The 21272-nt window shown below is 49.4% G+C and overlaps 1 protein-coding gene and 1 long non-coding RNA gene across 11 annotated transcripts in view; one reads left to right on the forward strand and one right to left on the reverse strand.

Annotated features, from left to right (window-relative positions):
- The window catches only part of DAB2IP (DAB2 interacting protein), a 160582-nt gene that overhangs the window by 86589 nt on the left and 52721 nt on the right, over positions 1-21272 (forward strand). The window contains exon 1 of one of the 10 annotated variants that reach the window (XM_085556317.1): positions 6797-6937. The exons of the other annotated variants lie outside the window; for them this stretch is intronic. The gene's annotated coding sequence lies outside the window, so the exon portion shown is untranslated. Of the gene's footprint in view, positions 1-6796; positions 6938-21272 lie in introns of those variants that run through there. 10 annotated transcript variants of the gene reach the window in all.
- On the reverse strand, positions 724-11699 carry LOC146765895 (uncharacterized). Its single transcript, XR_014949228.1, has 3 exons — positions 6965-11699; positions 2471-4928; positions 724-1836 (listed from the first exon to the last, which is right to left on the reverse strand). It is a non-coding gene; the product is annotated as an uncharacterized LOC146765895 (long non-coding RNA).

The following is a 21272-nucleotide window of genomic DNA, read 5'->3' on the forward strand; positions in this document are numbered from 1 at the left end:
CCAAGCAGGCAGAAGCATTGTTGTGAGGGGTGACCAGGGCTGTGTCACAGTCAGCAGTGTGTAGATATAGATATAGATAGATTTATCATCAAGTTATTGATCGTGCTCTGTGCACAGAGCCTCCTCACAGCACACCAAGACAAATCACACCTTGCCTACAGGAAGATCACGGCAGGGAGCAGCTCCCCAACAGTGCTTTTGGTCATTAGACCTTGGAGTGTCTCATTTAGCCCAGGCAGTGGTGACACCACAGACAACCAGCCCAATCCATCCTGGGGTCTGTCCCCTGCCAGCGCAGGCTGGCTGCAGCATCCTCTGTCCTGAGCATGCCACGAGGAGAGGGGCTGGTGGCAGAGGGTTCCAGCCCCTCTGCCTGCCCAGCACGGTGTGCTCGCCTCGCTGCCTGCTGCCTGCTTAGCAAATGGTGCTAATTGTCCAGCCAAAGCCCCTGGGAGTCGGGATACGCCTGCGCAGGGGAAACTGCAGCCGCCATCTGCGCCTGCATCCCCCCTGCTCCAAGGAGCTGTCACTGGAGTCTGCTCTGAATAATTCAGGCTCCGAGCTGCAATTTGTACGATAAAGGAAAATAGAAAGTGCCTGTGGCTGTGTGCAGTGGCACTAACTCTTCCTCCTGAGGTTCCATGTCCTGCCGGTGCCTTTGGGAGTGAGCTGGGCCAGAGCCCCCGAGCCCAGCTCGTGCAGCACTGTCTCTGTGAACTCCTGCACACAAATGCTCCTGCAGCACTGTCCCTGTGAACACCTGCACACACTGTCCCTGTGAACACCTGTACACAAATGCTCCTGCAGCACTGTCCCTGTGAACACCTGCACACACTGTCCCTGTGAACACCTGCACACAAATGCTCCTGCTGGCAGCTCTTGCCTGCTCCTGTGTTTGCCCAAGTCCAGGGCTTTCCCCCATGGCTTCCCCACCATGGCCAGTGTCATTCAAGTGGTGGAAACAGCTGCAGGAATGTGAAAATGTGGCAGAATGGAGCTCAACTCATTTTAGCTCCTCTCTGGGAAATTTTTTAACTTCTGTGCTTTCACAATCTTGCATTCAGTGCTGTGTAACGAAACCAGCCTGACACAATTGAGACAGAGGCAAGGAAGATCTGATGACTTCTCTTCACAGTCAGGGCTGAAGGACTGCAGAGCCCAATCTACCCCACCACATCTTTTCCTTTACTTGAATCCATGGATACCTGTCACAATATTTCTCTGAGCAGTATTTCACTTCATTAGGTTGCATTGTTAACTGTGAAGGTCCTGTCAGTTTTATCTATTGTTGCCTGCCAAGTGTTTGAAACAATCAGAGGTAAATTATACAGCTCTTTCCTTAAGCAGCCACATGGCAGTTTATTGAGGGGCACACAGTGGCACAGGATTATCAGAGAGAAGTTACGAGGTAAGGAACAGGTTTTACATCAGCCAAAGGATGGTGCCTCAGTGCTTTATGCCTGCCCTCCCCAGGGACGCCTCCTGCTTGGGGTTTGGCTGCTTCTTGCTGCCCTTTCCCTCCCTCCACCCCAGCCCTGCCCAAAACACACATCCCTGCAGAATCCTGCATCACAGAGTGCTTTGGGTTGGAAGGAACCTTAAAGCTCACCCAGTCCCAGCCCCTGCCTGGCAGGGACACCTTCCACGGTCCCAGGTTGCTCCAAGCCCTGTCCAGCCTGGCCTGGAACACCTGTGGATTGTTTTTTCAGTGTTGTTACCTTGCTGTGCTTTGTAGACCCAAGCACTGTGCCAGCTTAGTCTGTTCCTAGGGTAAAGTGATGAGGCAGAAAGAGTCTTCAAGGCTGCTGAGCCGTTCCCATCAGGATCAGCAATTTTCTGTGGGGAGACAGAGATTCGTTCCTCATCTCAAGGAGGGCTGTGAGGAAGCTGTTAGCCTTGATTCACTCAAGTGCTTCTCTTCAGGAAGACATTAAGCTGTGCCTAAGTGTTTTGCTAAATAGAGGAGACCTCATTGCAGGAAACTTTAAAGGCACATTTTACAGCTTAAATCTACCTCTGAATGAGCCTTGCTGACAGAAATAAAGGGAATAACAGACTGATGCATGCAGAGTTGTCTCATGATTTTTAAAACATAAGGTCATCATTTACAAACTTGGCTCCTTCAAGTTAAGGATTCAAATGCTTCTGTAGGTACATAAATAAGTGGCCTAGTTTTCTGGGATGCTGCATCCATTAAAATCAATGGAAATTTTGCATCTCTGAATAAAATGTCACTTATTTTGCTAGCTAATTTTAGGTACCCAAATACAGAAACTTTGATCTAAAAGTAAAAGATTTTTAAAAAGCTGCTGAATTTTTGCCATGCTTCTGAAACATCAAGCTCCTGTGTTGGTGTTCCAATTCCTCCTTGAGGCCTGGCCTTTGGGGGAATACAAAGGAAATCTGGCCTGAGTCCTGCATGAAGAATTCACCTGGAATCACCTCGGTGTAGGAGGGGGAAGGTCCTCACCTGTGGAGTGTGCAGAGCACCCCATCCACTCTGTTCAGAGCCTGGGCACAGGGAGAGGATCCAGCAACACAAGTCCAAGCCTGCTGTAACAATCTCCCCATGGGATCAGGAATTCTTGTAAAGGCATTTTTGGTGTCATCACGTTGGTCAGGCCAGATAGGATCTCCGTGCATTATCCCTGCAAAGAAGTTGCCAGGTCATGACTTGTTTTCCTGTTGGATCTGACCAGTGCTGGTAAGGTCAGTGTGGTCACAGTAAAATGAAGTGAGAGATCTGTCACATGCTTTGGGCTTGAGTTTTATAGCACTGAATATAAAAAAAGAGAGAGGAGAGTGTCCTCTTGTCCTGTGAGGGCACTGATTTTCATTGCCTGCTACTGTTGCACAGGAGCTGCAGAACATTAAGTCTGAAATTCTGCATCAAGGACTTTCCTCCTAATGAATTCCATCTCCTGAAAGTGAGAGCTTCTCTCTTTAGCATTTGTGCCTCAGCACTTGATCCACAGCTTTTGTGCTGCTGCCCTGATGGTGTCACAGATATCCCTTCTGTCTCTCCAGCTTCCCAGCTCAAGCAGCATCACGTTCAGGTTGCTTTTCCCCTTCCCTTTCCAGCCTCAGTGTATTTTCCACACTGTGTATCCTATCCTGAGCTCCTCAGTAGCATTCAGTCTTCTCCCATATCTTCTTCCTTCCCTGACTCTGGGTTTCATGTCATCGTTTGTCTGACAATATCTGTATTTGGAAACCAGAGCCTGTCCATTTGCCAAGCCCCTGATCCTGGTCCAGATCCTCCCCGGCCTTGGAAGTGTCCAGGTTGGACAGGGCTTGGAGCAGCCTGGGAGAGTGGGAGGTGTCCCTTCCACCCCAAACCATTCTGTGACTCCCAGTTCTGTGAAAAACCATTCCTCCCTCTGGACCTGGTCTCCACATCCACTGACCTGAGCAGTTCTGTTCCTTTCCACATCACCTGATTCCCACTTAGATCCAGTTGTGTCTTCTCCTGCTCACAAATCCCCCTCTGTGAAGAGTGAAGGCCATGAACTCCATGTCACAGTGTACCCCCTGCTCCTCTGATGTCAGCAGGAAAACTTTGCAGCTAATTCATAATTTACTATGTACTTCCAGATTAACAAAGAACCTGGAATGGCTTACGTACACAAAATATTCAAAGGCCAGAGGGACCATGCAAAAAGAAAAAAAGTATTCATTTCAGTAAATTTATTTTCCAAGAGAACAAAAAAAACTTTTTTTTTTTAAACTGGGTCAACACTACATCTGCAGCACTCAGCCGTTTTCCATACGACATGATCACCCACTCTGTTTATCTTTAGGCAATATGCTCTTGCAAACTGCCAATTAATTGCATATTTGGTGCCTGCTCTCTCCCAGCATCCTGGATAAACACGGCAAGGCAATCACGGGGAGCTGCTCTTGGCTGCCAGGGGAAGGAAATCTGTCATTGTCTCAGCCTTGTTATCTGCAACCAAGGCAGACTTTTAGCAGCATTCTGCTTGTAAACACCCTCTTTAGACACCTTCTGATTTCCAGAGATGGCTCATCAGCCACTCTGCCCTGCTACCTGCAGCTTCTTAAATCATTGCTTTCCAAAATGTTCCATGCAGATTGTCCTTGGTAAAAGGGCCACCTACACCAGTAAAATGTGCTGAGAGAGTCCTTAAAATGAAGAGATAAAGCTGAATCCAAATAAATGTAAGAGACAGAAAAGGGGAGAAGGGGATGTCAAGATTCTGCTCTGCTTTGGACGTTCTTCCTGGTGCTTTTGTTGTGCTTGCTGTTTGGGAGGTCTGGGGGACAGGCCTGGTTGTGATGTGACCTTTTCAGAAAGGTCCAGTCTGTTGGTGTTGGCTCAGGTCCTTCTCCTCCACTCTAACTTGGAAGTATCTCCTACTTCATGCAAGACTTGTGCTAATCTATATCCAGAGAAAGTGATAAACCCTAGAAAATCCTCTCCATGACATGCAGCATTTTCTGGCAGGACGTGTTTTTCCCTTCTGGATAGTGGGAGGTGTCCCTGACCATGGCAGGAGGGATGACCATGGGTGATCTTTACGGCCCCTTCCAACCCAAACCATTCTGACTCTTAACTTCTGTCCCTGTTGAAATCCCAAGAGGAGGCTCTGGAGAGATGATCCTTCCTTGGGCTGGGATGGTCACCAGGAGATCTTCATTCTTTCTTTATTTCTATTCCACTCTAAAACTGAGTGACATCAAAAGAGGCTGACTCTACAGTGGCTGCAAAAGAACTGGGACAAAATCTTCTCCTGGGGCAATCCTCAAGAGGATTTAAACTGCCATCTTGACATTGAGTTGTTGGAAATTAACTGTTGCTTCCAGGCAAGGAATGATGAATGGTCTGAAATGAAGAGATAAGCCTGCATGTGGATACATTCTCCCAGGCTCTCATGGACCTTCAGTGTAACAAGCAGTTGGAATAATTCCTAAAACAGGGAATATTTGATACTGGGTCAATTCTTATTTTGATATGCTCATGTACATGGAGAATAAATGAGAATAATTACTTCAAACCAGTGTAATTAGAAGAAAAACAAGCTCCTTGCATCTTAGAACAATACAGACACTCATATTTGGGAGTTGTAGGGGGTTGTGGGAAATTAAACAAAATATTCCAAGTTTTTGTTCTTTTTTTTAATTTCTGTCATATACCAGAACTTTCTCGTTGATAGGGTGAAGTAAAATCTGTTGGATTGAGCCTGTTTACCAGGTCACTGTGGATTATTGTAATATTGGACTACAGTGGAGATGAGATCCATATGTTGCTGTCAGGGACTAGAGTTTATTGTCACACTGGGGATGGCTAATAATAAAAGTTTAGATCTCAGGCAGATTTGAGGAAAATGTGCTTTAATTCCCATCTGTCTGCTTTGTGGACAAACTCCTGTGCACCTGGACTTCTTTACAATATAAAATGTAACTTGTAAATACCAATAGAAGGAGGCTGTGAGCTAAGCTGACAGGAGTTATAGTTTGAGCTTTAAAGATCAACTGTCTTCAGGAAGTAATAAAGATCAGAGCTGCCTGATCCTGGTGCAGTTGCCTATGGAAAGATGTTGACACTGCACTGACAGGCTTCGGGAGCAGCGCCATGTCAGGGAGGGTCGGGAATGTGCACTCTGACACAACCAGCATCCCTCCTCCATCCCTGCTCCCATCCCTGCTCCCATCCCTGCTCCCATCCCTCCTCCATCCCTGCTCCCATCCCTCCTCCATCCCTGCTCCCATCCCTGCTCCCATCCCTCCTCCATCCCTCCTCCATCCCTGCTCCCATCCCTGCTCCCATCCCTCCTCCATCCCTGCTCCCATCCCTGCTCCCATCCCTGCTCCCATCCCTCCTCCATCCCTGCTCCCATCCCTCCTCCATCCCTCCTCCATCCCTGCTCCCATCCCTCCTCCATCCCTCCTCCATCCCTGCTCCCATCCCTGCTCCCATCCCTGCTCCCATCCCTCCTCCATCCCTCCTCCATCCCTGCTCCCATCCCTGCTCCCATCCCTCCTCCATCCTTCCTGCCATCCCTGCTCCCATCCCTGCTCCATCCCTGCTCCCATCCCTCCTCCATCCCTCCTCCATCCCTGCTCCCATCCCTGCTCCCATCCCTGCTCCCATCCCTCCTCCATCCCTCCTCCATCCCTGCTCCCATCCCTGCTCCCATCCCTCCTCCATCCTTCCTGCCATCCCTGCTCCCATCCCTGCTCCCATCCCTGCTCCCATCCCTGCTCCCAGCCCTGCTCCCAGCCCTGCTCCCAGCCCTGCCCAGTCTTTGGCAGTGGCGTCAGGCCAAGTGCCCCAGCAGGGATGGTGGATACGGAATGTTTTGGGAGTGATGGGAGGGAGATAGTTACTGCATAAATAAAGAGGAAATCTTAAAATTAATCAGAGGTGCAGACACAGCAACCCGCGCTCAAGCTCTCCGTTCTTACCTCTATGTGTGTTGTTCTGTGCTAATTGTGTATGAGACAGAAAAGTGCTGGATGAAGTTGAACTGGGAATGAGCTGCTTTGTCGTGTGAACCCCGAGCGCAGCCCGCGAGCCTGGCTCGCCACCGGCACCGGTGAGAGCTCCGCGGCAGCGGGGACGGGGCTGGAGGAGATGCCTCCCCTCCAAAACACCGAGCCTCGAGGAAGGGCTTGAATTACAAAGGAAGGGAAGGGGCTGAGCTTCCCAGCCCCCTCCTCCCTCACAAAGGGCAGCAGTCCGTTTACTTTCATAACCCCGCTATCAGCTGCAGAGGAAGTCCCGCAGTCCGGGAGTCTGCGAGCGGTTCCAGAGCAGCTGGACCCAAACCGGGCACAGCCGGCCGGGGGAGGGAGCCGGGGGACGGGCTCGTCCTGCTCCCGGAGCAGCTGACTTTGCTGGGACCTCAGCACTGCTTTTCTGTCCTCATCTTATTCTTCTGTCCTGATCTTATTTCCCTGTCCCGTGGAGGCTTGGGTAAGTGCCTGGTAGTTTTCCACTTACCTTTCTCTTCGGTGGTTCACCAGGATCTGCCAAAGGGCAATGGCGCTGCAATGACAAAGTGTTCCCTGCACCTCTGGGAGCTTCCTTTGGAAGTGAATGATTCAGATTGGAAAAGCTGGACCTTTACAATCGTTTGAATTTATATACGGCATTTTCAAAAGGGACAGGGAGCAGATATGGAGCAAACAGGCTTTCCAGCGCGTTCTTTCAGCTGGTGGGGCTACGGCAGCTTGCAGTGTGCCGGATTTCCAAAGGCTGGAGTGCTGGAGCAGAGCTCTGCCGAGCTCTGTCAGGCACTTCGGTGGCGCAGATGTTTGTGCTGTTTCCTGTGGACTCAGCCCGTGGGGGCCGGGGCGCCTGGAGCCAAGCTCGGCATTCCATCCGCGCCAAGGAGCGCCGCGCTCCCGGGGCGGCAGCAGGATGCAGGAGTCGGTGGCGGCACGGTTCCTTTGCTGGGAAGGGCTTTGCTCTGGCCCTGATGCTCTGCGGAGGGGATCCGGTGGGCTGGGAGCACGGATACCAGGCAAGCAATTCCCTCGCATCCATGGGGAGAGGAGCAGAGCGGAGGGGCCAGGCAGAATTCACAGATTTTCCAAAGCCGTTGTGTGGTTGTAAAGAAAGAAGTGGCCGTGCCTGGGGCTCGGGGTGTCCGCAGGCAGTCGCGGGGGCCGTGGGTGGCTGGATACGTGGGACGAGCAGACGGAGAACTTGAAAGGGAGATGGACTAAAACTTACGTAATGTGTGAAACCGAATGTCCCTTCCTGCTGTCCCTGCTGTCAACCTGAGAAGACAACCCTGAAACGATTTTTAAAGCTGTCTTTGTTAGTCATCCTTTATGCAATTTGTTTCTTTATCATGTTTCATTTTGAGTACAAGGAGACAGGCTGGTTCCACTCCCCTCTCCACTCCTCTATTGTTAGTCTCTCCCAGCTTCCCGTACGATTGTCCAGCTCTGCTCTTTGCAGAGTCCAGCGGAAAAGGATATGGTTAAAAAGAAAGAAAGCATTTCAAATTAAAATCTGGCAAGTGCTTGTGTCCTCATTAGGCTTCAGATATATTTCTTCCCTCCCATCTCCTTTTTCCCAAAAGTTGCAGGGTGGCCAGTATCACTTGCAGGACCATAAACAGCAGTGGAATCCCTCTTAGCCCTCATAGCCATGCACTGGCCAATAAATGCAGCAAATAATAATCCCAACAAAGCTTAAAAACAAAGCATATTTATAATAATATGAGCAGCCTGGTCTAGTGAAAGGTTTCCTGCTCGTGCCAAGGGTTTGGAACAACATGAACTTTAAGGTCCCTTCCAACTGACACCGTTCTGGGATTCTGTGATACCTACACTAGGAACACCTAAATATAATGAGAGCAGGGAATGCTTGCTTTAAGCCTCATTCAGATTTGTGAGCTGGTCACAGCTGATGAGTTGTCCCAGCAGTGACACTGAGCATCTACCCTAGGCAGGACCAGGGATCACAGCTCAGAGCATGGGTGAAAGGAAAGGAGTGTGCAGGGAGGGAGGAAAGGTCATGGCCCCATCTCTATTGGTCCTCATTAAGCTGTAGCTTGATGAGCAGGTGGTAATTAATGGTTATTTTAATGCTCAGAGGTAAGTTGATAGGACTCTCCTTGCTTCCTCTTAATTCCCAGCCATGACTTCAGTTCTTTTGAGCAGCACTGATGGAGCAGGGCTGGTCTGGGTGATCTTTGGAGAGGCCCAGCCAGCAGCACGTGTGACCTTGCAGTGTTTGCACCTCCTGGCACCATCCTCCTTCCCACTGCACAGCAATTAGCGGGAATTGTCCCTGGGCAGGACTGGAGCTCAGGAGAAGAGAGCTGCTGTGGGGCTTGAGAAGATAACAGAGCCTCTGGTGAGGCTGAGCCGCCTCCTGTGGCCCTGTGAGTGCCAATATTGGCACAGGGAGGTGCCAGCGGAGCGGGTGGAACGGCAGAGCTGGAGCCAGAGGGGAGCCCCAGTTCCTCAGGGGACCTCTGCTCCCTCCAGTGACCCCTGTGCGTGGAGCTCCACCTCCCTGAGCCACAGCCCCGAGCCCAGCGCTGTCCTGGAGCGCACTGGGGAAGCTGGGAAGATCCTGAGTGGGATGAGAAAACACTCAGTAATTCCCTGAGTTTCCTTCTGCTCAAAGTGACAGAAATAACACCTTTCTTCTGTGAAAGGCTCCCTCAGCTCCACTGGGTATTGTACAGAAACACCCCCCTGCTTTGCTTCTCCTTGACTTGCACCGTTTCAGAGACCTGCAATTTGATGACAGATTTAATAAGATACAATTGTCACTTGTGTTGAGAGGAGACATTCACAGAGCTTGGAGTTGTATCACCTGGGATACCAACATGTAAAGGCAGTGCTCTGTTCAGTCGCAATTTTAGGTGCTGGAGACCCAGATTTTAAGACTTGTTAAGACCCAGACTTCAATACTTCTAAAGACTTGTCCAGTAGATATTGATGGCCAAAAGTTTTTTTCATTAGTCTCCCTTCCCCCCAGCACCGATTCCTTCTTCCACCTCTTTGCCATATAGGAAATTTCTGTCTTTTTTAGACAGGCACAATTTTTCTTCATGTCATCCCCTCCACTGTGGTAACACCAGCAGCAAAGAATGGAGGGGGAGAATGTCCCCAGTTCCACTGGACCCGACTGGGACCTTGCTGGTGGCACTGGAGATGCTCTGTGTTGTGCTGGGGCTGTGGCACTGAGAGGTGACAGCCTCTGCCCTGCTGCTGTGGGAGGATCTCACACTCCATTTCCCAGAAAGAGCAGGATGCAAATTGAGCTGCTGCCATGGATTTACAGCAAAGACAATAAAAACAAGAATTCGACTGATAAAATGATTAAAAGGCTTTACAAAAGCCTCTAAGCAGTTTGTCATATCCTGCAAGGTGATTGCCCAGGACACCTGCAGCACAAGCCAGCCCTTTCCAGCATGCCCCCTCGGCCAGGACATCAATGAAAATGAGGATTTATGAGCTCTGTCATGGGCAGCAAGCAAAGCATCGGGCAACAAATTAATCGCTGATTGCAGAGCAGTGCTGACTGGGAGCTTTCTGCTCTCTCTTGGCATCACTGCAAGGTTGTTCGTTAAAAAATTAGTTTGATAAAGAGACCCTTGACTCCCAGTGTGTTCCTCTGTTACCTGCTCACCAAGCACGAGGCACTGCGAGCCCAAAAGGTGCTTTTTACTGTTCAAGTGTTCCAGCTTTTAGTCATCAGAATGTGACAGCACTAACAGCTCTATGTGCTTGTCCGTTCCTTCCTATCCAGTAATTTTGGGATTGCAGAATTCCAGTTTGGGCTGGGAGGAGCTGCATGCTGCTGGTCTACTGGAAGCACTTGGGTGCCAGAGCTGTGTGTTCCTGCTGAGCTGCTTCCCTTTCCTACCACAGAAGTTTTGCTCATTGTTCTCTAATTTCAGCAGGCAGGAAGAAGCCCACTTTTGAGTTCTGTTGCCTGCCCTGTCCCCACAGCTGGTGCCACCATTGTCCCAGGGCTCCTACCCGGACCAGCTTCCTTTGTTCTCTGCCAGGCAGCTCCGTGAGGTGATTGTTTCCACAGTAATTTTATTTCTCCCTGCCTGAGACCAGACCATCATTTCCCTGTGACTCATGTCACCTGTTGATGGCCTTTTCCTGTCCCTCACACACAGGCAGTGCAGGGTGGGATGGAGCTGGTGCTCCTCAGGTCAAGGAATGCTCCCACCTTCCAGCAGCCCTGGAGAGCTGGTGGTGACAGCCACATGCTCCTCAGGCAATGAGGGACACACGTCAGGGGCTGGGGGGAGGGAGCTCTGGGGGGATGCTGTCCTGTTGGGGATGTTGTGCCCTTGTTGTGCCAGACTTGTACCAGCTGATGCCATCCAGCCTGATTTGCCCACGGCTGGTTTAGCCCGGGAGCCTCAGGCTGCTGGGAGCAGATGCTGAGCAGACCCGGCACATTTCAAGGCATTGCCTCGGACGAGCTCCACAGGACGAGCTGCCAGCAGCTCTGCTTGAGCTGCAGGCTCCGTTTGGTTCATCAATCTTGGCTCTTACTTTTTTCTTCCCTTTCTGTTCCCTTTTTTAAGCGTGCTCTTACAGCAGAGCCAGGCTCTGTTGCCCATCTTCGGTGCTGGAGGGTGACAACTCCTCTGCTCCTGCTCGTGCTAACTGCAGTTGTCAGGCTCTGGACAGGGAACAGGGCATTCTCCAGCTCAGATAGAGAAATTTCATCACCTAGGTTTCAAGAAAAATAAACTGTGGCTGGACTTAAAACCTTGCGGTGAGGAGTAACGAAGAGAGGCTTTTATGAGCATTGAGAATATTTGTAGCTAAGCAACCAACATCAGCAAGAAGAATAAATCCAAAGTTTCAGGGCTCTGCCTGCCTGCTTTCAAGGGTCAGGAACTGTATTCCCCTCTGTTAGCAAGATTGCCTTCCTGCTGGAGGCAGGATCCATGTTAGATGGAGCTTGTTCTGGGATACTGAGCTGGGAGCAGCAGTGAAAGGACAGAGAAGAATCTTGCCAAAGGCCACAAAGCCAGCCAGGCCTCCCAGCAGCTTGCAGGAAAAGGCTCCTGGAACACCTAACACATACAGATAATATTTTCTAATTTCTTGTATAAGTCCTCCTAGCATCAAAGAGTGACTCTTTATCAGGAAGTGTAGTCACAGGATAAGAAGCAATTGGCTCAAAGTGAAAGCAGAAACACAGCAGAAATTTCTCCCTGTGAGGGTGGGCAGCCCTGGCACAGGGTGCCCAGAGCAGCTGGGGCTGCCCCTGGATCCCTGGCAGTGCCCAAGGCCAGGCTGGAGCAGCCTGGGACAGTGGAGGTGTCCCTGCCCGTGGCAGGGGGTGGAATGGATTGAGCTTCCAGCCCAGACCACTCTGCCTTGTCTGATTCCAGGCTCCCCAGCAGGCAGCAGCTCCAGACCATATTCCATTCCACAGGTGCAGAGCCGAGTGACTGGATGACTGCAGCAGTTTTTGTGTGAAACAGTGAATCTCTGTGGCTTTGTTCACTTTCTATATTTGCACAGTTCCTGTTGCTCAGGGCACCCATCCCGTTGCTACAACTGCAGCACAGATCCAAGGCCTATTAGCTAATTGAGCTTTATTTTCTACAAAGATATTATGCAGTGTTCTTCACTGGGTTGCAGCAGAAAACCTAGAAGCAAGACATTTTACTTTAAAATATATTTTATTTATAAAAAGAAAATTTCCCAGAAATGCCAATGGGAATGGCAACAAACCAAATCCCAGGAATAATTTCTCAACTGAACTTGTTTTTCAAAAAATGCCATCTTATAACCTCAGGGTATTTTCCATCTCTGCTTCTTCCTCCTGCTTTGTCAGGACCTGCTTGGAAAAGATGCTCCAGTCCCTACCCTGTTCTGGCAGCCTCATGGGTCACCAGGAGCCCTGTGGGTGCCCTCTGTGCCATGGGAAGATCCCCTAAAAGTGCTTTGGAACCAAATCTTGGATCCCTGAGCCCTCTCTGCACAGCTACACCACACCATCAATCCAGGCCTTAAATAGAATTACTCCCTGAGCAAGGACCCCAGAGACCTCTTTGCTCACATAGACACTAAAGTTGGTGTTAATTATGAACCTGAGGATTAAGGCCAGATCTCCCAGTATTTCTATGGAGCTGTACTCCTAAAGCAGGTGTGTTGTTTGATGAGAGGAGTGAGGTGTAACACGGGATAACTCCTGTGGTGCTGGAGTTCCAAGCCCTGTCCCAGCACCGCGCACAGGCCATGCTGGAATGCTCTCCTCGGCAGGACTGTCCCCATCGTTTGCCACCTCGTGTGGCACTTCCTTCACTTTTCTGCCTAGAAATCCTCCTGCAGCATCCAGCATTTCAGTGGAGTTTAAAATGGGTATTGATTTGTCTGTGTTGGCAGGTGATGTCTGTTCAGGGCCGTGTTACCGCCCATGAGGGGCACGAGCCGCGCGGCGTTTTCCGTTTTCCCTCCCGGCACAGCTCGGCCTGGCTGCTGGCTGAGTTACCACCGTGAGAGCAGGGATTTTGGGGATAGCAGGAGGCCAGCACGACACTAAAGGGTTAAGGGATTTTGGGGATAGCAGGAGGCCAGCACGACACTAAAGGGTTATTAATGATAGCATTCACTCAGGAAGGGCTTTATTTTTCTTATTAGGGAAACTATCACTTTTGGAAGTGGTGCAGACACATTTTGGAAGCAGCACCAACTGTTTTAAAAGTTAAAAAACGCATTGGCAGGTGTGAGGGAGATGTTCTGGAAAGAGAAGATACAGCCTGGCTTAAGAGAAACCCGATGTATTCAGAGAGATCCAGGCTTTTCTGTTTGATCGTTTTTCTCTTCCCACCCACCTTGGATCAGCTCCCACCCCTCCACATGCAGGATCTGAACCATCCCAGCCAGTTCCCGAGCCGTTCCCAGCTCCCAGCCCATGTGGAGCAAGGCACAGCTCCCTGAGGCACTGGTGGAGTTTGTGAAATGCCCCACAAGGACAGACCAGGAGAAGCTGCTGGAAAACAAACGCTCTGCAGGAGCTGCAGGAGGGCAGGAGTGGTGCGGGAGCAGGGACATCAGTGTGGAGACAAGGCCAGCTCCTGCCTCCCCTCCCTGCTGCCTCTGGATTGCCCTCTGGGGAAGGGAATGCACCCAGAGGATGGGGAGGCAGATTGAGGGCACTGACCACAACTTAAAATTCATCTTTGGAGTAATTGTTTCAACTTTCATACTCCATTTCTAGAGCTTTCCCCCCGCGTCTGGTTGTATTTTATTCAGTTGGCTTCTCTCAGTTTTTTGTCCTTGGGGGTTCCAGGCAGGTTTCTCTCTCTGAATATGAGAATTTGTTCTTCAGTGCTTCTTTTAGGGTGTTTATCTCCTTTTAGATCCTGTAAGTGCCTCTTTTTCCCACTTATTTTTCCCCCCACAAATCACAGCCTCTTGTCTTCAGTTTAATTTTTACATTTAATGAAGTAGCCCTGAAATTAAATGTTCTTTAACAAATCCCTGATCAGGGTATCTCACAAAAGGTACTTGGATTTTATTATTACTATTATTACTAATGCAAAGTAATGACATGCTTGAATCCTTATCAAGTGTAATTCAGGGAGATTAATCATTTCAGTTAAAAGGAAAAGTTTGCTCCATCATTTACTGAACTCATCTGCTCAGTGTCCTGCTCCTGTTTATATAGATTTATTATTATTTACTGGTTTTTTTAGGTCTTGAGATCAAATTGTTGATCACAGTGCTCTGAGGTTTTGGTTTCTGCTTCACTGGGCAAACAGCAATCAGCTAAACACAGGAAAACAAGCTAAATATAGAGTAAACTGAATGAGAATATCACATTTTTGATGTCTGTGATGTCAAGCTTGACAGACCCACTAAGCACGTCGGTCAGAAAAGCAAAGCCTCAAAAACCCCAGAACTTGCTGAGATTTTCTCATTGAGAAAAATTTTTGTGTCTTCAACATGAGCTACAAAAAAGAGCAACTGTGAATCAGCCAGACATGCCACATTTGTGGCTGGATTGAGCCCACAGGCAGCTCCTGCAGTGCCCTTTCCCAGCTCCTCGGAGCTGTTGGTGTGACGAGCCCCAGGCCCTGGCTGCAGGCAGAAGAAGCAGCTGGGGCAGATGTTGGCCACCTGGGCTCCAGGAACGAGGCTTCCCAAAGCTGGGACAGCTTCAGCTCCCTGAGCAGTGCTTTAGACATAGAACCACTGGCAAAACTAGGTCAGCTGGATATCAAAAATCTGTGTGTGCTGATCTCCAGCTCCAGGGCAGTTGTGCCTGGGCAGGCAGCTGCAGCAGCACCACAGAAGGATGGGGGTCCCCTGTTGCTGTCAGTGCTGAGCTGGTGGAGATGGCAACAGCGAGAGTCCTTCTGGAAACCAGAAACCAGTGCAGAGGTTAAAAGCAGCCGTTGTTTGGTGTGTAGGGGCTTTGCAGACAAAATTACACATCTCTGGCAAAGGGCATCTCCAGCAGATGCAGGGAGCTGGGGTGTGAGTTTAATGCTCACTTGGCAGCGGGGCTGGGAGCAGGGCTGACAGAGCTCACCAGCCACATCTGTGTGTGAGGAGCACTGGGAAAGGGCAGAGAGACAGTGCTGAAACAAGGCACAGCAAAAGGTAAAGCATTCCAGAGGGGCCTGGGCCCTGGCTCTCGGCTCTCTCCTCACTGGACGTGAAGCAGCAGCAGAGAGTGCAAGTCCAGCACCTCAGACACCCCCAGTCCTGCTTGTGTCCTGCTCCCTCAGCCTGCTCAGTGATCCCTCCTGGCAGCAGCTCTTCCCCATGAGAGCCCTGTCCTGCCCATGGGCTCAGCAGCCAAGGGACAGGAGTGTCCCTGCTGTCCCTGCTGTGGTGCATCCAGCAGGGCTCTGGGCTCTGAGCCGGGGTCCAGCTCTTCCCACGGAACAGGGGTGCTACCACGGAGGGACACAGCCTCCCTCGGGGACAGGAGCAGGGCAGGTGTGTCTGGGGAGCTTCTGAGGCAGCAGAGGAGACACTTCAGCTAGAAGGAGGAGGATGAAGGGCTTGGGCTTGTTTGCTTGCATGTGGCCAGCCAAACGTGGCCAGCCAAGCATTCCTTTCTTCTCACCAAACGTTCCTTTCTTCTCACCATCCTTCAGCTCCTCTTTGATCTGAACTGCACTCTTTCCTGGAAGACTTCCAACATTCTCAGTGTAGTTATGCAGCTCCCTTTTTTCCTCCCTATTCAGGCCACATCCCTCAAATTTAAGAAAGACACTGCAATGGTGACGTGGGACTGTGGTGTGTAAAGTCACTTCTGGAGAAACATGTTTGGCTTCTTCAGATGTTCCTGATCTCTCCTCCCAGAACAAACACAGAACAGGCAAACAGCAGCACAGGCTCCCACAGTCACCTCAGAGTTTGACTTAATGCAATGTGCAAAATCAGCCCCATAAAAGCTTCAAGCTGTGGTTTGGTACAGATGTCCAATAAATGGAGAACTTTTGGCGACCCTCATTTCTAGACTGACGTGTCAGACAGATGCACATGCCAGAAGCACACTGGGAAGCAAAGACTGTGTTGGGAAGGATGCCAGGAGCCAAGATGCATTTGCAGAACTTTGGAGCAGCAGCTTGGCCATCTCTGGCCCAGGCAGCAGGATGATGGAGAGAACCCCGGGTAGCTGGCTGGGTAATGATGTCGCTTTTTAAACAGACAACAAAAAAGGTGTTGCACCCTGCTCCTGCTAAGGAGGCCTGGAGACAGGAGAGAAAAGGCTTCTTTCTCTAGAGGTGAACAGTCACTTCTTCTGCAGCAGAAGAAGCCTGACACTAGATAAGTAGCTGTGAGAAGATTCATAAAAAAACTAATTTATAATTTGCCAGAATATAATCCTATTTGATCAGTGTTATTCAGTTCCTCTTTCTTTTAAAATTCAGTGCACTTAACTGTTCTACGAGGGTTTATGAATGTTTAAAAATTGCTTTGTGGTCCCTAAAGTAATTTGACAAGTCTGACAGCTATTGATTAAAAACCTGAAATTATTCAGACTGTAGGATGACTTGAGGGATTAGATAGAAAGTTTTTTCAAATGTGAAAGGAAATAAGATGTTGGAAAGTAAATATGTTCTTGAATATTTTTGAAAAATCCATTACAACTGTGAAATTAAATTGAAATGAGATACTTCGTGTGGAGATGAAGGAACTAAATGCTGGCTTTACTATTTAGGCATGGGGTAGAACTCCCCATCCCAGGTTCACCAAATGCTTCCCTGGAAGTTGCTGGTCTCTGGCACAGATCCCATCTCAGGGCACTGAGGGAGCCCTGGGAGCTCCTGCCCAGCCCTGGCCAGGCCCCGCCAGCTCCTTCCATCCCTCTGCTCCTGCTGGGGCTGATGGTGCAGGGCTCTCTGTCCAGTGTGAACACGATGATCCATAGCCAAACATAGCCAGGTGTGCTGGCAGCTGCTTGGGAATAAGGAAAAAGCCAGTTCTGAGTGTGTTGTGGGAGAATCCTCCTTCCCTGATGGGGGAATGGCCACAGGAGCTGGGGCTGTTCCATGCTGGGGGAATGTCTGGCTGCTCGCTGCCAGCACTGGGCACAGGGAACACCTGGGTTCCATGGGCTGCTGCAGAGCGTGTGGGCAGCTCTGCAGACTGGTTCTGCCAAGGGGGTGCTCCACAAGCACCTGATTCTGCCTTTGATGGTGTTATCACTGCTGGTGTTTAATCAGGTAATGGATGGCTGTCGGTATTGGTTAAATTCTGGAGTGATTCCATGCATGGAGAAAATCAAGTGTTTGTTATGAAGATAATCAAGTGGTTTTTTGATGATACAGCTGGACTGAGCAGCAGAGTTATGGATGTGGAGGCACTCAGCAAGCAGGTAATAGAGGGCTTGCTTGGCCTGTTACCTCAGGGCACCACACAGCCCGTTTTCATCTCCAGTAATTCCCAGTTTCACTGGGATCAAAAGCCTTGGTGAGGGGAGTCTGCGAGGTACGAGTGGAGCTGGAACCAGGTGTCACCAGGCTGGGCACGACATTTTAAACCCTTGTGCTATATATGGCCCTCAGTTATATTTCATTGACAATTTTAAACTTTAAAAAGATGAGTGGAAGGAAAGGAGACCTTCAAATTTAGTTACTGCCAGGAAATAATACTGAGCACCACATAGCTGTCATTCTGCAGCAGACAGGGATTATCCATAAACCCTGTACCTCCAAAGTGAAGGAGAGTAATAAAGCTGACCCCAGGCGCACTTTGAACTTGGCTACCTCTGATTAATTAAGTTTTTCCTTCCTTGAGCCTTATTTAATACTTATGCTCAGAATGAAGGATTTAAGTTAAGAAACTGTTGAGAAATTGAAGGACAGCTCTCATCCCCTCTTTCCCATCTCATCCCCTTCCCTATCACATGCACACACATGTGGGTAGCAAAGGGCTTGATGTGGCTGCTGAAAATCAGGCTCTGAGGGCATTCCTGTCCCAGAATTCTTGTCATTCCTCCTGCAGTTGCACCACTTTCGCTGTGGATTTTTATTCCTGCCAAGCTTGAAATGTCAGCGGGGCATGGCAAACATCAGCTAATTCTGGCTGCAGGTCTCAGGGCAGTGGAAGGTGTAACAGTGATCCTGCATTTATATGGAAAGTAGGAAGGTGTCTGCAACTCTGGAGTATCCTCCTTTCATTCACTTAATGACAGAGCTTCCTGGGACACTTAAAAGCCATCTGTGGCAGGGCTGAGGCTCAGCACAGCACACACTCCATGTTCAGAGAGCTCCTCTGCTTCCCACAGAAGCCTGTCACAGTATGGTTCATGCTGAGAAGTGCAAATATCAGGCAGAATGGCCCAAGTTTGTGTTTGCTGCTTTGGTACTTGGTGGCCACATCCAATTCTTTTGGTTTAGAAGGAGTTTGTAGAACATAGCTGAGAATACGTTTGCTCCTACTGACTAAATGGATCTGCCCATGTCCTGGGAAGTCTGTCAGCCCCTGCCTTCCTATGGAATTCCTGTGGCTGGTGCTGTAGGCCTTAATTAGACTTCCTTAACTCACTTTCTTTGGAGGAGAAGCAATTGTTTAGAGTAATGAGAGAGTCTGTTTGGATTGAAGGATGTACAATAATCTGCCCTGAATCTGCTCTGCTGCATTGTACCAAACTCACTTATTTTCTCTATATTTGTTCATAGTCAAAGCATAAATAATTCAGCATTTTGTCTCTCCCTGTGAATGTGAGAAGCATGCTTGCTGATTCCAGATCAGATGGAGCAGTGATGTTTATTACTCTGATGTTGGGGAATGATTGTTGCATATTTAATATCACCATAAATAAAGCTCCTGTAGCTGTGTTCCCACTTGTGGGTCGGCGTCAGCCCTCAGAGCTCTGCTGGGATGGAAGCAGAGGCTTTGCCTGCCCACTGTGACACAGGGCATGAGTGACAACTGCGATTCCAGCATGCCCAGCCTGGCTGGCATCCACCAGCCCACGGCTCTGCCAGCCCCACCTGCTCCAAAGTCATTTATCTCACCCAGAAATACTCAGAGACTTGCACTGTGTGACAAAGCAAATAGCAGAAGTAAAACAAACCTCATTAAAATAAAGTGGCTGGATGATAAGGGGAATGGTTAACATACCTTTAACAGCAGTATTTCTTTTCTTCATTTTATCTCATAATGCCTTTAAAAACTGCCTGAAAGTATTTTATAGTAATTACTAAAGGAGCTGGAGTTTTTAGCAGTCTTGTAATGGGGAGCTGAACATCTCTGATTTTAGTGGCTTTTTTTTTCAAAATGTGGGGAAGACACCAGGCAGTGAGTGAGGATCTGGGCCATGTCTATTGTTCCTATTTATAATTAAAATTCCATTTGAAGTGTGGCACAGGTATTGCAGCATCCTGCAGTCCTGGGCTGGGTGTTCTGCCATCCATAACAGCCTTGCAGGACTTTGTTCCAGCACCTTGCTGAACTCCAGCTGGTCACCTAGCATCGTTTTCCATTTTCTCCTCTAAAATTCCCTCCATGGAGAGAAATTCTTGTACGTTTTACTGAAGACACTTGCCAGAATAAAGGGAGCGAGGCACTGCTTGGCACTGGTGAAAAGCAATGGAGGGAGTGAGCTTTGTCCATGAGCCATTTGCAAGCCAAGGCTGTCCCGCTGGGTCACATTCCTGCTCTCTCAGCCTTGGCATGGATCACTGCTTTTTAATGGAGTCCAGTGTTCCCAGCGTTTCCAAACTTGTTTTAGTGTTTGCAGCAAGCTGGGATCATCTCAGTGAGGCGGTTTGTGTGGATGTGGTGGAGGGAAGGAACGTCACTGTGCTGGAAGCAGGGACCCTGCAGGGCACTCCAGCCCTCTGAGAGCCAAGGGATGGGCTCGGCTCTTCCTTGGAACGCTGAGGGCTCCGAGAGGACCCTGCCCGTGTCACAAGGTGGATTGGGAGGTGGCTCTCCCCACTGTCCCCATGTACCACGCTTGGATCTGCACCACGGAGCCATCCCAGCCCCTGGAGCACTCCTGGCAGGAGCTGAAGTGCTCCAGGAGCAGCCTCCTCTCCTCTGAGGGTGCAGACAGTGCAGCAGCACCAAGTTTTCCCTGTGAAACTTGTCCCTGGCCACTGCCCCAGCACGGCATCCTCCGGGTGGCAGAACTGTGCAGAGGGGGAAACTCCCCCATCCAGCCCAGAGTGGCTCTGCTGGCCACTGTCAAACAGACGTGGATCAGAACTGCTCCAAAGCCTGCCTTTACTGGCCCACAGCCATTTTCCTTGTTCAGTATTCTAAAAGCAGAGTTAATAACTATTTTTGTCTCTATTCTCATTTCTCACGTACATATAAAGGCTCAGTTGATGCTGAGCTTGACAAGCCAGGCTGCAGTTTGGATGCCAAAAATCTCCAAACTGTCATGGAGGGAGACAAGGATAAAGGAAAAAAACAACTTAGATAAAAGGGCTGTGGACTCAGAAATGCTGCATGAGGCACACTTCTCAATCCTCAGAGAGACTTATTAATTCACATTGTGGAAGTGTTTATGGTGCACAGCTAAAGTGGCTTCCTGGCTCCACTTGGGATCTCACTGCATTTAGGAAAAGTTGCTTTCACACTTCTACAGGCAAAGAAGTTAAAAAGTTGTTTTGTTTCTTCAAGTGTATAAAGTAGTAAAGTGTTTAAGGGGTGGAATAAAGGAGGGCACATGTCAAAAGCAGGCCAAGACTGTACTCAGGAATTGCACATCAGCCTAATGCAGGGAGGTTTTTATTGCCGTCTCCCAAACCACAATGTTCAGACTTGGATATAACATTCAGTCCTTTGCTGCATCCTTGCAGCTCCCAGAACTGAAACTGATTTTTGCAGAGGGACTGGGCTAACACATTCCTTCAGCTTTAATCGCTTTAAAAGAAACAAAGCTAAGGAAAAAAATCGGTAAGCAAAAAATCTTAAGTTATTATCCCATCATTTGTAACATGGATGTGAGTGTTGTAGGCACTTAACGGACAAAGGCACTTGGCAGCTTTTCCCAAATTCTCTGTATTCTGTGTGGCAGCTGCTGGTGCATCTGGATTTTGCCAGAGCTGTAGGTTGGAGAGCACAAAGCATTTAACCCATCCCTCATCCCAGAGAAGATTCCTGCTTTATCCTCACATCAGCCAGCCAGATCCTCATCACTTGTGCTTTTCTCAAGTGCCCAAAGAAGAGAAGAAATAATGGAACATTTTTCTCACTTGGCAGTCGTTTTAATCTCTCAGCAGTGTGCCCTGTGCCAGGCCTGTCCGTGTCCCTGTGCCACCCCTGAGCCCTCGTGCCCTGTGAGACAGGACTGGAGGTTGTGCAGTGACTGGGTCCCTGCC

The sequence above is a fragment of the Lonchura striata genome, chromosome 17, assembly GCF_050655825.1.
Source record: "Lonchura striata isolate lonStrDom1 chromosome 17, ASM5065582v1, whole genome shotgun sequence".
NCBI lineage: Eukaryota > Metazoa > Chordata > Aves > Passeriformes > Estrildidae > Lonchura > Lonchura striata.